This window comes from Schistocerca gregaria, unplaced genomic scaffold (assembly GCF_023897955.1).
Source record: "Schistocerca gregaria isolate iqSchGreg1 unplaced genomic scaffold, iqSchGreg1.2 ptg000240l, whole genome shotgun sequence".
NCBI lineage: Eukaryota > Metazoa > Arthropoda > Insecta > Orthoptera > Acrididae > Schistocerca > Schistocerca gregaria.
Genome location: NW_026061752.1, coordinates 3414746 through 3429281, shown reverse-complemented (window position 1 = coordinate 3429281; position 14536 = coordinate 3414746). Strand labels below are relative to the sequence as shown.

Here is a 14536-nt window from a genome sequence, read left to right as displayed (position 1 = left end):
TCCGAAATTAATTTTTGTTCATGCTGCAAATCGTACTTCACGCGAAGTATTTATTACGTAAGTTTCAGGCTCAATTTAATAAAAATAAAGATTCCGAATAATAGAAATAAAGAATAACAATCAGACATATCAAACCTAAAAAAACAGAAAGAGGGAACGTTACATGCTGTACCGCTTTGGCAAATGCTTTATCTGCGCCATTCGCCTTAATCACATCTGAGAGTAATTCTTAATAAAACGTCTGTCGCTAATTGTTCGTCATCACAGATACTGTTTGCTATACCTCCACGACGCGAAACTGATTTCCAAAATTCGTCTTTCTCCTGTGAGGATGGAACTTACGACCCCTGGTTTATCAGACCAGCGCTCTACCACTGAGCTAAAGAGGCGCAGCCTAGCGGTACTCTTGGGTACTTCGTCCTTACGGTCGTCTGCATCATCAGACTTCAGCTGAAAAACACTTCATATTACCGTCCAATATTTGCAGCTATGGCGACCCATTACTGCTTGGCAACACATCTGACACGTAACCGATGTGCTCTCCAAACAACAACACTTGCATTTCAGAACATGTCTTTCATACATGTCTACAAAATCACCTTCACCTTCAAATACAGTTTCCTTGCGAATGACAGAGACATAGGCAAAGTTTAAAGTTCCTATTTCCATTACATCACGTTAATCAGAAAAATGGTAATTTACATTTGCAGCGGAACAAAATTCCGTTCCGCCCAGGGAGGAGCTCGAACCCACGACCCTGGGATTAAGGGTCTCACGCTCTACCGACTGAGCTCGCCAGCTGCCTCGGTGAATACCTCCCGGGTAGCACGTCACACAGTACTCGTTTGGGTTGGGTGGTCCCATACAGAATCTCTCCATGCTGCCTAATGTTTTCCTAACGTCACACTCGTCACGTATTTCACTTTTATTTCTTAATCATTTCTGAGAGGTAGAGGAATTGCATGACAACATGCAGAGCTAGTGGCGTCAAAATTAACACACATACCTGATGTGACTCAAAAGCCGAACGAGTTACTTTCCGACGTTGTTTTAGATGTGCAAGTGCCAGTCAAAACTCGCGGTGACGGCACTCTGCCGACCATTTCGCTAGTTAACACCGGTCTTGTTGTGTGCGTTCCAAGCTCAAGAGCAACTCCAAGCCAAAAATGGTCAACAGCAACATTCAGACGGTTTCGTACTGCACAATTGCTACATTAAAACACTATGTCTCTTTTTCAGAACTGGAAAAACACGAAGCGTGACAGCATTCGAACCTGTAATCTTCAGATCCGAAGTCCGACGCCTGATCCATTATGCCACACGGTCACTGACGACCAACTACGACTTGTATACGACTCATCTCGAAACGCTCAAACCCCTGAGGAATTGTGTTTTCGTTCCACACAGCCGCTGCCCCTTGCTCTTTCCCACCCATTCGTTACATTCAACCTCTTACGAGACCGATCAAATATAGACTGGGAAACCAGACCACACACTTTGTGCTTTCGGAATCGATGGCAGGGCGTCCCTCGCCGCATTTGCTACGATGGCCATTTGGTACTTCTGCAGAAGAGGCGACGGCGGCCTCGACGACGACGACGACGACGACGACCGCGAGGGGATCTGAGACATGTCAGAAATACATCTATAAAATGTAATTCAGACTGTCTCGTCCCACCTTATGCTGTACCGCCTTGGAAAATGCTTTATCTGCGCCATTCGCCTTAATCACATCTGAGAGTAATTCTTAATAAAACGACTGTTGCTAATTGATGGTCATCAGAGATACTGTTTACTATACGGCCACGACGCGAAAGTGATTCCCAAAATTCGTCTTCCTCCTCTGAGGATGGAACTTACGACCCCTGGTTTACTAGATCAGTTCTCTACCACTGAACTAAAGAGGCGCGGCCAAGCGGTACTCTTGGGAACTTCGGCCTCACGGTCGTCTGCATCATCAGACTTCAGCTGACAACACTTCATATTACCGTCTAATATTTGCAGCTATGGCGACCCATTACTGCTTGGCTACACATCTGACACGTAACCGATGTGCTCTCCAAACAACAACACTTGCATTTCAGACCATGGATTTCATACATGTCTACAAAATCACCTTCACCTTCAAATACAGATTCCTTGCGACTGACAGAGACATAGGCAAAGTTTAAAGTTCCTATTTCCATTACATCACGTTAATCAGAAAACGGTAATTTACATCTGCGAGGGGCTCGAACACTCGACCATGGAATTAAGAGTCTCACACTCTACCGACTGAACTAGCCGGCTGCCTCGGTGTATACCTGCCGGCTAGCACGTCACACAGTACTCGTTTGGGTTGGGTGGTCCCATACAGAATCTCTCCATGCTGCCTAATGTTTTCCTAACGTCACACTCGTCACGTACTTCACTTTTATTCCATAATCATTTCTGAGAGGTAAAGGAATGGCATGACAACATGCAGAGCTAGTGGCGTCAAAATTAACACACATACTTGATGTGACTCAAAAGCCGAACGAGTAACTTTCCGGCGTTGTTTTAGATGTGAAAGTGCCAGTCAAAACTCGCGGTGACGTCACTCTGCCGACCATTTCGCTAGTTAACACCGGTCTTGTTGTGTGTGTTTCAAGCTCAAGAGGAACTCCAAGCAAAAAGTGGTCAACAGTAACATTCAGACGGTTTCGTACTGCTCAATTGCTACATCAAACGGTATGTTTCCTTTTCAGAACTGGAAGAACACGACCGTCACAGCATTCGAACCTGTAATCTTCAGATCCGAAGTCCGACGCCTTAACCCATTAGGCCACACGGTCACTGACGACCAACTATAACATGTATACGACACATCTCGAAACGCTCACACCCCCCGAGGAATTGTGTTTTCGTTCTACACAGCCGCTGCACCATGCTCTTTTCACCCATTCGTTACATTCAAACTTTTACGAGACCGACCAAATATAGACTGGGAAACAAGACCACACACTTTGTGCATTCGGAACCGAAGGCAGGGCGTCCCTCGCCGCATTTGCTACGTTGGCCGTTTGCTACTTCTGCAGAAGCGGCGGCGACGACGAAGACGACGACGACGACGACGACGACGACGACGACGATGACAGGCTCTGAGATATGTGAGAAATACATCTACAAAATGTAATTCAGACTGCCTCGTCCCACCTTATGCTGTACCGCTTTGGCAAATGCTTTATCTGCGCCATTCGCCTTAATCACATCTGAGAGTAATTCTTAATAAAATGCCTGTCGCTGATTGTTCGTCATCACAGATACTGTTTGCTATACGGCCATGACGCGCAACTGATTTCCAAAATTCGTCTTCCTCCTCTGAGGATTTAACTTACTACCCCTTGTTTACTGGACCAGTTCTCTACCACTGAGCTAAAGAGGTGCGGCCTAGCGGTACATTTGTGTACTTGGTATCACGGTCGTCTGCATCATCAGACTTCAGCTGACTACACTTCATATTACCGGCTAATATTTGCAGCTATGGCGACCCATTACTGCTTGGCTACACATCTGACACGTAACCGATGAGCTCTCCAAACAACAACACTTGCATTTCAGAACATGTCTTTCACACATGTCTACCAAATCACATTCACCTTTAAAACAGTTTCCTTGCGACGGACAGAGACGTAGGTAAAGTTTAATGTTGCTATTTCCATTACATCACGTTAACCAGAAAAACGGTTATTTACATCTGCAGCGGAACAAAATTCCGTTCGCGCCCAGCGTGGGGCTCGAACCAACAAACCTAGGATTAAGAGTCTCACGCTCTACCGACTGAACTAGCCGGCTGCCTCGGTTAATAAATACAGGGTAGCACGCCACACAGTACTCGTTTATGTTGGGTGGTCCCATACAGAATCTCTCCATGCTGCCTAATGTTTTCCTAACGTCACACTCGTCACGTACTTCACTTTTATTTCATAATCATTTCTGAGAGATAAAGGAATTGCATGAAAACATGCAGAGCTAGTGGCGTCATAATTAACACACATACTTGATGTGACTCAAAAGCCGAACGAGTTACTTTCCGACGTTGTTTTAGATGTGCAAGTGCCAGTCAAAACTTGCGTTGACGGCACTCTGCCGACCATTTCGCTAGTTAACACCGGTTTTGTTGTGTGTGTTTCAAGCTCAAGAGCAACTCCAAGCAAAAAATGGTCAACAGCAACATTCAGACGGTTTCGTACTGCTCAATTGCTACATCAAACGGTATGTTTCCTTTTCAGAACTGGAAAAACACGACCTTTACAGCATTCGAACCTGTAATTTTCAGATCCGAAGTGCAGGCGTGATCGTCGCAGGAAGATCCTCAAGGACATCATCAGAAAGTGACGCACCAGAATCATCGGCAGAATAGAGACTAGCATAATACTGATGAAGAGCACGCATCATATCCTCCTGTGCAATAAGCTGCCGTCCATCATCCACCATAAGAAAAGAGATGAAGGTGCGACGACGTCGAGTCTGATGCCGCAGCAGGTGGTACAAAGAAGTCAGTTCACCTTCAACAAGAGAGTGAGGTTTCGACTTTACTCGCAGACCATCCAACTGTCGTCGTTTGAGGGTCAAGAGCTTTGCTTTAATACGACGAACATCATGGATCCGCAGAGGAGAAGGACCCGCCGCGTCATACAGTTCACGCAGGACAGTGTAGTAAAATTCATACGTGTTCTTAAAATCAAGCGCCCTTGCGGCACAGTAAAAAATCAAAGACTGACGAATCTTGGGCTTGGCAAACGCAGTCCACCAAACGAGTAAGGAGGGGTAACGCGGGACAGAGCGAAGACGTCGCTCCCACACGGCACTTACAACTTCATCAATGGCCCTGTCGGCAAGGTGGGAAACATTTAACATCCACTGGGAACGATAAAGTTTTGCTGGTTGGTGACTAAGATTTACAGTTGCAGTAAAAGCACAATGGTCAGAAAAACTAGTAGGAATAACATCGACAGAAAGAATGTTATCACATAAAAAATCAGAGAAGTAGAATCTGTCGAGTCTACTGCACGAGGACGCGGTAAAATACGTAAATTTCACCAGGGTTGGATATTTGTGTTCCCAAACATCACGCAGGTGCATCGTACGAACCAAGTCATGTAAATCTCGGCAGTAATTGAAATTTGGGGACTGGTCTTCAGGGCGTAAAACACAATTAAAATCGCCTCCGAGCAGGAGACTCCGAGGACTCTTGCGCAAAAGATAAATAAGCTCTTCCTTATAAAAGCGCGATCGAGCCACAGTGCGACCCGAACCAGAGGGGGCATACAAAACAACTAGGCAGATATCAAAAAGACGACAACCAATGCCACGGCCAGAGTCAAGGAATTCAATGTCAGTAACAGGAATACCTTCTCGAAAGAAAAGAGCAGTTCCTGTTGAATTTTCCGGTGCGACATTAAAAACAGTTTGAAATCCAGGTAGAGAGAGATCAGAAAACAATACTTCCTGCTAAAATACTACGTCCGCACAGGAGTCGTAGAGAAACTGCCGCAAAGAGGCAATGCGAACGTGGGACTCAATACGGTTAACATTTAAGGTAAGAAAGGTGTATGCTTGAAGCATGAAGAGAAAATCGAGAGAAGAAATCACCTACACCGACGCATCAACATCACAGTCCATAGCAGGGGAGACGGAGGCATCCGAGGGAAGGGGACTGCTATCCCCTTTCGCGGATCCCTTACGTTTCGGTTTTTTACGAACAGCATTGACGTTCGGCTGAACGCGCAACTTGCGTCGGCTGACGGGCAGGGAAGCGGGAGCCGCCGGTGACGTAGGAGGGTCAAGTTCTGTATCCGACACCACCCGCGCCGGTCCACAGTCAGGGTCCGGGGTCGCGGGGGAAACATCCGACGAAACGGACTGGTCTACACCAATACTAGCTTCCGGCAAACATGGATTACACGGAGGCGAAACGTGAGCAGGAAGCTCCGAAGCTGCTAAGTTGGAAGGAAGCGGAGCAGCTCCGCTGGCAGAGGTATGGGGCAGCGAAGCAGGAAGTTATTGCGGCTCAACTTGTTGTGACAACGAAGACGGTTCGGAAGGCGGTGCCAACAGGCCCGACCGACGAGCCGACTCGAGAGAAGCCGCGTCGGAAGCCGGAGGGGCGTCAGCAGCCGCTACCGGAACAGCTACTTTAGGGGAACAGGGAGCAACTACACTACTCTGTGGCTCGGAGGATGTCGGTCTCTCGGATTGGGGCATCTCGGGGAGATCCTCATCCGTACTATTTCCATCATGTGCGCGACGCCGTTTATTATTCAAAAGCGGCACACCCACCTGAGGAACAGACGGAACAACATCAGATTTGGCACGCAAAGGAGGAAATTCATTGTCAGGGGCGTGCAAAACCTGCGGCGGGGCGCTACTACCACTGGACTGTTCGACACCAAGAGCAGAACCACCGGCAACGAGGTCAGCGACCGTTAACTTGCGACGCTGTTCGAGAGAATTTTTTAACACAAAACCCTCCGCGGACAGTCGGTACGCACGTGGCCACTCTCATTACACAAGAAACAGGTGCCAACCTGACCACTATATGTTACATGGACACGATATCCACCGATCTGCAGGTGCGAGGGAATATTCTGCTTCACGTGCATTTCGACGGAACGAATACCACTGTAACACTGCAGACGATGTTGGCTGGACCAGCGTTCAAGGCGAATACTCTTAACATCACCATACTTGAGTAAACCCTCCTTAAGATACACATTATCCACCTCCGGCTGAAGGTTGTAAACACGAGCACTGGTGTACGTAATGGAAGCATTTGAAAGCAGTACGGTACTGACAGAATCATCCCGATGTCGAAAGAGAACCTGATGACCAAATTTGGAAATAATTTTATCAACCTGAAGGGGGTCCATAAATTTAACAAAGAAAACATAAAGTTCTGTATCAAAATATGCAGTGTGCACCTGATCAGAATTAATGCCAAATGTATCTACTAACCAATCATGAATCACAAGGGAACAAGGTTGCACATGGCGGGTGGACTTGTCGAAAGCAAAACTAACTGTAGCCTGACGAGGAATAACCTGAGACGACATTTTCAAAAAAGTACGCGGTCTAAACCGCTAAACAAAAACACTGAAATACACACAGAAAGTAACACAAGGAACGAAACAACGACGGAGAAAAACTTACAGAAGGTACAACACTACACGTAAACAAACGATATCCCAGTATACGTAACGCTACGGCGGAGCGGAAGACTAGGCACGTTCACACTGCACGGCGTCTGAAGCGGAACCGCCTAATGTTTTCCTAACGTCACACTCGTCACGTACTTCACTTTTATTTCATAATCATTTCTGAGAGGTAAAGGAATTGCATGACAACATGCAGAGCTAGTGGCGTCAAAATTAACACACATACTTGATGTGACTCAAAAGCCGAACGAGTTGATTTCCGACGTTGTTTTAGATGTGCAAGTGCCAGTCAAAACTTGCGTTGACGGCACTCTGCCGACCATTTCGCTAGTTAACACCAGTCTTGTAGTGTGTGTTTCAAGCTCAAGAGCAACTCCAAGCAAAAAATGGTCAACAGAAACATTCAGACGGTTTCGTACTGCGCAATTGCTACATCAAACGGTATGTTTCCTTTTCAGAACTGGAAAAACACGAGCGTGACAGCATTCGAACCTGTAAACTTCAGATCCGATGTCCGACGCCTGATCCATTAGGCCACACGGTCACTGACGACCAACTATAACTTGTATAGGACTCATCTCGAAACGCTCACACCCCTGAGGAATAGTGTTTTCGTTCTACACAGCCGCTGCCCCATGCTCTTTCCACCCATTCGTTACATTCAACCTTTTACGTGACCGACCAAATATAGACTGGGAAACAAGACCACACACTTTGTGCATTCGGAATCGAAGGCAGGGCGTCCCTCGCCGCATTTGCTACGATGGCCATTTGCTACTTCTGCAGAAGAGGCGGCATCGACGACGACGACGACGACGACCGCGAGAGGCTCTGAGACATGTGAGAAATGCATCTATAAAATGTAATTCAGACTGCCTCGTCCCACCTTATGCTGTACCGCTTTGGCAAATGCTTTATCTGCGCCATTCGCCTTAATCACATCTGAGAGTAATTCTTAATAAAACACATCTGAGAGTAATTCTTAATAAAACGCCTGTCGCTAACTGTTCGTCGTCACAGATACTGTTTGCTATATGGCCACGACGCGAAACTGATTTCCCAAATTCGTCTTCCTCCTCTGAGGATGGAACTTACGACCTCTGGTTTCGTAGACCAGTTCTCTACCACTTTTTTTTTTTTTACGCCTTAACCACTTTTTTTTCACATTTCTTTTTTTGCTTGCCTTAGACCGCTTTTTTTTCGTTTATGTTTATTATGTCCTTTTTAGGTTTTTCTTTATTCATATTTTTTTAACACTGTCTTTTCGTTTTTCCTTTGTAATGACCCAGGGCAGGTAGGTGGAGGCGCGTTGGGCAAGGGTCGTATCCCGAGGCCTGGCCATGACGTCTCCTCCTCCCTGCACCGAAGCACAGTGTCACCAATACGTTGCAATTGTCTTTGGTTCGGAGTCTTATGATACCTATATGTGAACACGGGACTTATGAAGCGTTGTCTATCCAAACAGTTATTTTGCCTTCCTGCCAAGATTGTACCTAAGAACTAGCGAGAATGTCTTCCCTGTCATGAAGTTAGCTCAGTATGCCCCTATACCGGTGCCATTAATGATTCAGTCGCAGGAGCGATCAATAGAAATTGAAACTTAACCAACTCCCTGCTTTTCGAAAACAATAGTAAGCATATTCGCAAAGTCCCTCTTAAGGTGTGGGAAAGACTTTTGCGTCCAGTACTCATGAAGAATGTAACCAGTAAACGAAATAAAATCGGTAATACCATGATCATCAACCACTGCAAAAATGTAACGGCCAAGAACCCACATAACGGTGTTGTTCTTGGTCCGGGGATAAAAAACCGTGTCCGGCCAGCAGAGAATATCAGTCTTAAATGCCGATTAGGAGCTCCTGGTGAGTAAAGCCAATTGTCGGCGCAGCCAGTGCCACATGCAATGACGGTCAGCGCAGGTAAATCGGTGTTGGAGTGTGTTGGAGTGTATCAACACAACCACACGTTTGACAAAGCGGAGAGACACATAAACCTATACGATGAAGGCGTTCGTTCGTAGGAATCAGCTGATTAACTACCTTATACCATAGGGAGGCAACAGTTGCTGAATGAACGGGTAAGCTAATATTCGTCCATATGTTACGCCAATTAAAACTGGGATAATGCAAAACAATCGGGTTGGAAGAAGAAGACCGGTGCCATTTGTCAAGCAGGGCTAGCGTAGTAATAACAGGACGACGTTGTAAGTGGAGATCTAGGTAACTAATCTCAATGTAGAAGTCTCGAACATGCCGTAGCTTCGCATTTAGAGGCCCAACGTTAATAGGCGGTGACAAGCTCGCAGGACGAACGACATGGAATAATCGCGAAGTAACAGTCGGGGACTCAGATAATAAAAGATGGAGGGTTCGCTTAACATAAAGGGCAGCAGCCTTGACACGGACATCGGTGAACGACAAGCCGCCCTCAAGACGCGGCTTCGTAAGAACATCACAACGTAATTTAAAAATATGCCCCCGCCAAATATATCTGTTAGTAAGCTGGACCATTTTTGCACCCTGCATTCGGGGAAGCGGAAAAAGCTGAGCAACGTAATATACTTTACATAAAACATAAGTGTCTAATACACGCTTTTTTTGCAGTAGCGGTATCGAACGCCATGAGTGTTCTAATAAAACACCTTGCAGCTTGGAAATGGCCACTTGCCAATTTTTTGCAGCCATCCGAATAGGACAACGTTCAAGATAGATACCTAAATGTGTATGGTGTTCAACAGCTGTAACCCAGGGAACAACCACACGTTCAAAGCCCCGCAAATTAAGGAGCTTGCTTTTACGGGGATTGATACGAGAACCTGAGGCAGCAGAAAATTTATCGAGTTCCATTTTCAACTGCGGGACTTCTGCGGTGGAACGAAGCAAAACAACCAAATTATCAGCATAAGCTGTTGCCGTCTGGGTAACTCCAGAGATCGTAAGACCACGAAGTGTCGAGTTGAGACGTGTGAGGAGTGGTTGAAGGGAGAGAGCATAAAGGGTCATGGATAAAGGACTACCTTGCGGGAAGCCATGTTGAATATCAATGACCTTTGTTAGCTGCCCATTAATGTCAATCTTAGCAGAAATGCCAGTCGTCATATTCTTAAGTACCAGCAGCGCCTGTTCATTAAAACCGAGCCGGTGCAGCAGAAGCTCTAAAAACGAATGGGACACACGATCAAAGGCCTTACTAAAATCAACAAATAAAAGCGCACAGGAAATATTGGTGACAGCGACAATCGACACGACATCACGATACCCCGCCAGAGACGTCAATATGGAGCGCCCTGGAAAGCAGCTTTGACAAGGAGGTATCACAGGTGTAAGCAAGAGGGATAGACGTGCATTAACAGCCCTAGCGGCCGTCTTATAGTCAAAATTTAAAAGGGTTAAAGGACGAAAGTCACTAGCTGTCTTCAAACCAGCAGATTTAGGTATCAGGACAACCGTACCTCTCTTGAAATCGGCTGGAATTGTGCCACCATTCAAGATTTCATTCACAATATCCGTAAAAGCAGGCCCTATAATAGGCCAAAAGCGAACAAAAAACTCCTTAGGTAGGCCATCAGGACGAGGAGATTTGTGAGATGCTGACCAAGCAATGAAAGCTGAAATTTCGTCTGCAGTAAAAGGAGCTAAAAATTTCGCATTATGGTCCTCTGTTAAAACTGATGGGATAGCAGTTAAAATCTCGTCAACATCAATCGGATCAGAATCAGCCGCAGTATATAACGTCTCATAGTAGCAGGTAAGTTCATGGGTTATTTGATTCTGTAAGGTAAGCCGGCGACCATCAGCTGCCATAAGGCCGTCAATCAATACACGTCGACGGTTCTTGTGGTGACGAAACAGATGGTACATAGAAGTCATTTCATGTGCTAACGTGGACGGTGGTTTAGATTTAATCTTCAATCCTTCCATCTGAAGCCGCTTAATACTAAGAAGCTTGGCCTTAATTTTCCGAATCTCAGAAAGGTGGGCACATGTCATTGTAGAATTATCATAAAGTTCGCGAAGCACCGAATAGTAATATTCAAAAGTCAGTTTCAGAACTCGCGCTCTATTATAACTGTAGGACATTAAAGTGCGACGTAATTTTGGCTTCACACAGTGGATCCACCAGTGAAGCTTAGACGGATAGTATCGCAGAGAACGTAAACAAATGTCCCACGCCGTCTGTATTAGAGGTTCGATGTCAGGGTCATCGAGCAAGGAGACATTTAATTTCCACAGCGGCCTATAAAGTTTAAGAGGTTGACGCTCCAAATTAATTATAACAGCAAGGGCACAATGATCCGTAAAACTGGCTGGAATAACATCTACATCTAAAACAGAAACATTAAGGGGATCAGAAATATACAATCGATCAAGTCGACTACTTGAGGTGGCAGTAAAAAATGTAAATTTAACAAAAGTGGGGTGTTTAACCTCCCACGCATCGCGTAGTCGTAATTGACGTACAAGAGAATGTAGCTCGAAACAATAATTAAAATGAGGGGATTGGTCTTTAGCTTGTAACACACAATTAAAATCGCCCCCCAATATCAAGGTCGCAGGATTTTTTCGTAAAAGGTAAATCAGATACTCTTTATAAAAACGAGACCTTTCCTGCCGCTTGCTAGAACCAGAGGGGGCGTAAATGTTAACCAAGGTCGTGTCAAATAACCGACAACCAATGTCCCGTCCCGAGTCTAAAAGCTCAATTTCGGTAACGGGGATACCGTCACAAATTAGGAAAGCAGTACCTGCAGAAAACTCAGGTGCAAAATTTATAATAGTGCGAAAACCAGGAACAAACAGGTGTGCAACGGAGACTTCCTGCAGGAAAACAATATCAGCTGCAGAGTCATAAATAAACTGCTGCAGAGACGCTAACTTCAGAGCAGATTGAATGCCATTTATATTTAAGGATATAAACATGTACGCCAGCAACATCAACCAAAAAATGGGAAGAAAACTCAAATTACACCACACTAGAAGCAACTACATCCATATCATTAACATCAGACATGGCAGAGGGTGATTGTCCAGAATCAACGGAATCAGAGTCGTCCTTCGCATGCTTATGTTTCTTCCGCACCGCGTGGAGATTGGGGGGCACTTTCACCCGACGACGTATCTGATGCACACCAGATTCAAGAGCAGGCGGAGTGGGGGGTTCGAGATCAGGCACGTCAACCAAAGCGTCCGAAGGATTAGCAGGGCGAGAGCAGTCAGAAGGAGGAGCCATCATGGGGAAAACTGCATCAGGAACATCGGCACCGGTTTCAGAATGTGTAGGAGGTGGTAAGATAGGTTTGGAGTCTGCTGATGCGGAGCGCTCAGGTCTAGGAGCGGTTTTCCGACAAACAGCCGTCTCCACCGAAGTGTCGTCAACATGTTGTGATGCCTGTGGCGGTGGGGATGTCAACAACACCTCGACCGAATGTTGTGGCTCTTGCACCGACGGCCTGGCAGCAAGTTTGACGTCATCAGGCAAAGCAGTAGACACAGCGGGAACAGAATCCGAAACAGGCATGGGAGATTCTGGAATTCTCTCATCAGATTCGCAAACCGGCTGCGTAACAGCAGCTTCGTCATCAGTGCTACCGGTATCACTAGCACGACGGCGTTTGTTGTTGGAAACAGACGGAATCGGTATAGGAGCAGCCGATACGTCTGGGCGAGTGGGTAGCGGAGGAAAACCTGCATCAGGGGAGGGTGACACCTGTTGTGAAGAAGCTACTGCAGGAGCCAGGTAGGAAACAGTGGAGGAAGCTGCTGGCACAAGATCGGCAACCGTTAATTTGCGGCGCTGTGCTGGGCCATTTTTAAGCACAAATACCCGCTTAGGGCAATTAGCTCGAACATGACCATGTTCATTAAATAGGAAACATGTACCAAGCTGCCCCTCATAAGTAAGATGTACACGATAACCACATACAACCAGATGGGACGGTATATTAGACTTAATATGCATTTCAACTGATCTGACACCATTATAACATTGCAGCTTATGTTGTGCAGACCAACGTTCATTTCGAATTGACCGAACAGTACCATAACCAAGCAAAGCTTCCTTAAGATAGCTGTTGTCAACTTCAGGGGGTAAATTATACACCCGAACTGTGGTATACGTAATTTCAGCATTTGAGACAGTAACACTGCTAACAGAACCATCCCTATGACGGAACGACACTTCCTCACCATGTTTAATTAATATCTTATCCAGCAAAACCGGGTTCAACAATTTCACAAAAAAGCAGTATAATTCTGTATCAAAATACGCAATATGTACCTGGTCCGATGTAATGCCAATCGTGTCCACAATCCATTCGTGAATTTCCAACGATGTCGGTTGGACATTCCTGGTAGACTTGTTAAACTGAGAGTACACTTCCGCGGAAACAACCGGGAAGCCATAACACTTAATTAATGCGGCAAAAGCCGCAATACAACGCAAGACACAAAACAAACACTAAGGCAAAGAAACAACGAAAAACAGAAGACAAAGAAACGTCACACACAGAAGGTAAATATTCACAACCCGAGGGTAACGGCGAATCGAATACACAGCACGTCCGATCGCTGTCGCGTCTCAAGCGGAACTGCCACTGAGCTAAAGAGGCGCGGCCTAGTGGTACTCTAGCGTACTTCGGCCTCACTGTCGTCTGCATCATCAGACTTCAGCTGACAACACTTCATATTACCGTCTAATATTTGCAGCTATGGCGACCCATTACTGCTTGGCTACACATCTGACACGTAACCGATGGGCTCTCCAAATAACAACACTTGCATTTCAGAACATGTCTTTCATACATGTCTACAAAATCACCTTCACCTTCAAATACAGTTTCCTTGCGACTGACAGAGACGTAGGCATTGTTTAATGTTGCTATTTCCATTACATCACGTTAACCAGAAAAACGGTTATTTACATCTGCAGCGGAACAAAATTCCGTGCCGCCCAGCGTGGGGCTCGAACCCACAACCCGGGGATTAAGAGTCTCACGCTCCACAGACTGGGCTAGCCGGCTGCCTCGGTTAATACCTGCCGGGTAGCACGTCACACAGTACTCGTTTGGGTTGGGTGGTCCCATACAGAATCTCTCCATGCTGCCTAACGTTTTCCTAACGTCACACTCGTCACGTACTTCACTTTAATTTCATAATCATATCTGAGTGGTAAAGGAATTGCATGACAACATGCAGAGCTAGTGGCGTCAAAATTAACACACATACTTGATGTGACTCAAAAGCCGAACGAGTTGATTTCCGACGTTGTTTTAGATGTGCAAGTGCCAGTCAAAACTCGCGGTGACGGCACTCTGCCGACCATTTCGCTCGTTAACACCGGTCTTGTTGTGTGTGTTTCAAGCT

The 14536-nt window shown here is 46.0% G+C and overlaps 1 non-coding gene across 1 annotated transcript; it reads right to left on the bottom strand.

Moving 5' to 3' along the window:
- Positions 1 to 317: 317 nt before the first annotated feature.
- Positions 318 to 389, bottom strand: Trnai-gau (transfer RNA isoleucine (anticodon GAU)). The gene has a single exon. It is a non-coding gene; the product is annotated as a tRNA-Ile (tRNA).
- Between the last annotated feature and the right edge of the window lie 14147 nt (positions 390 to 14536).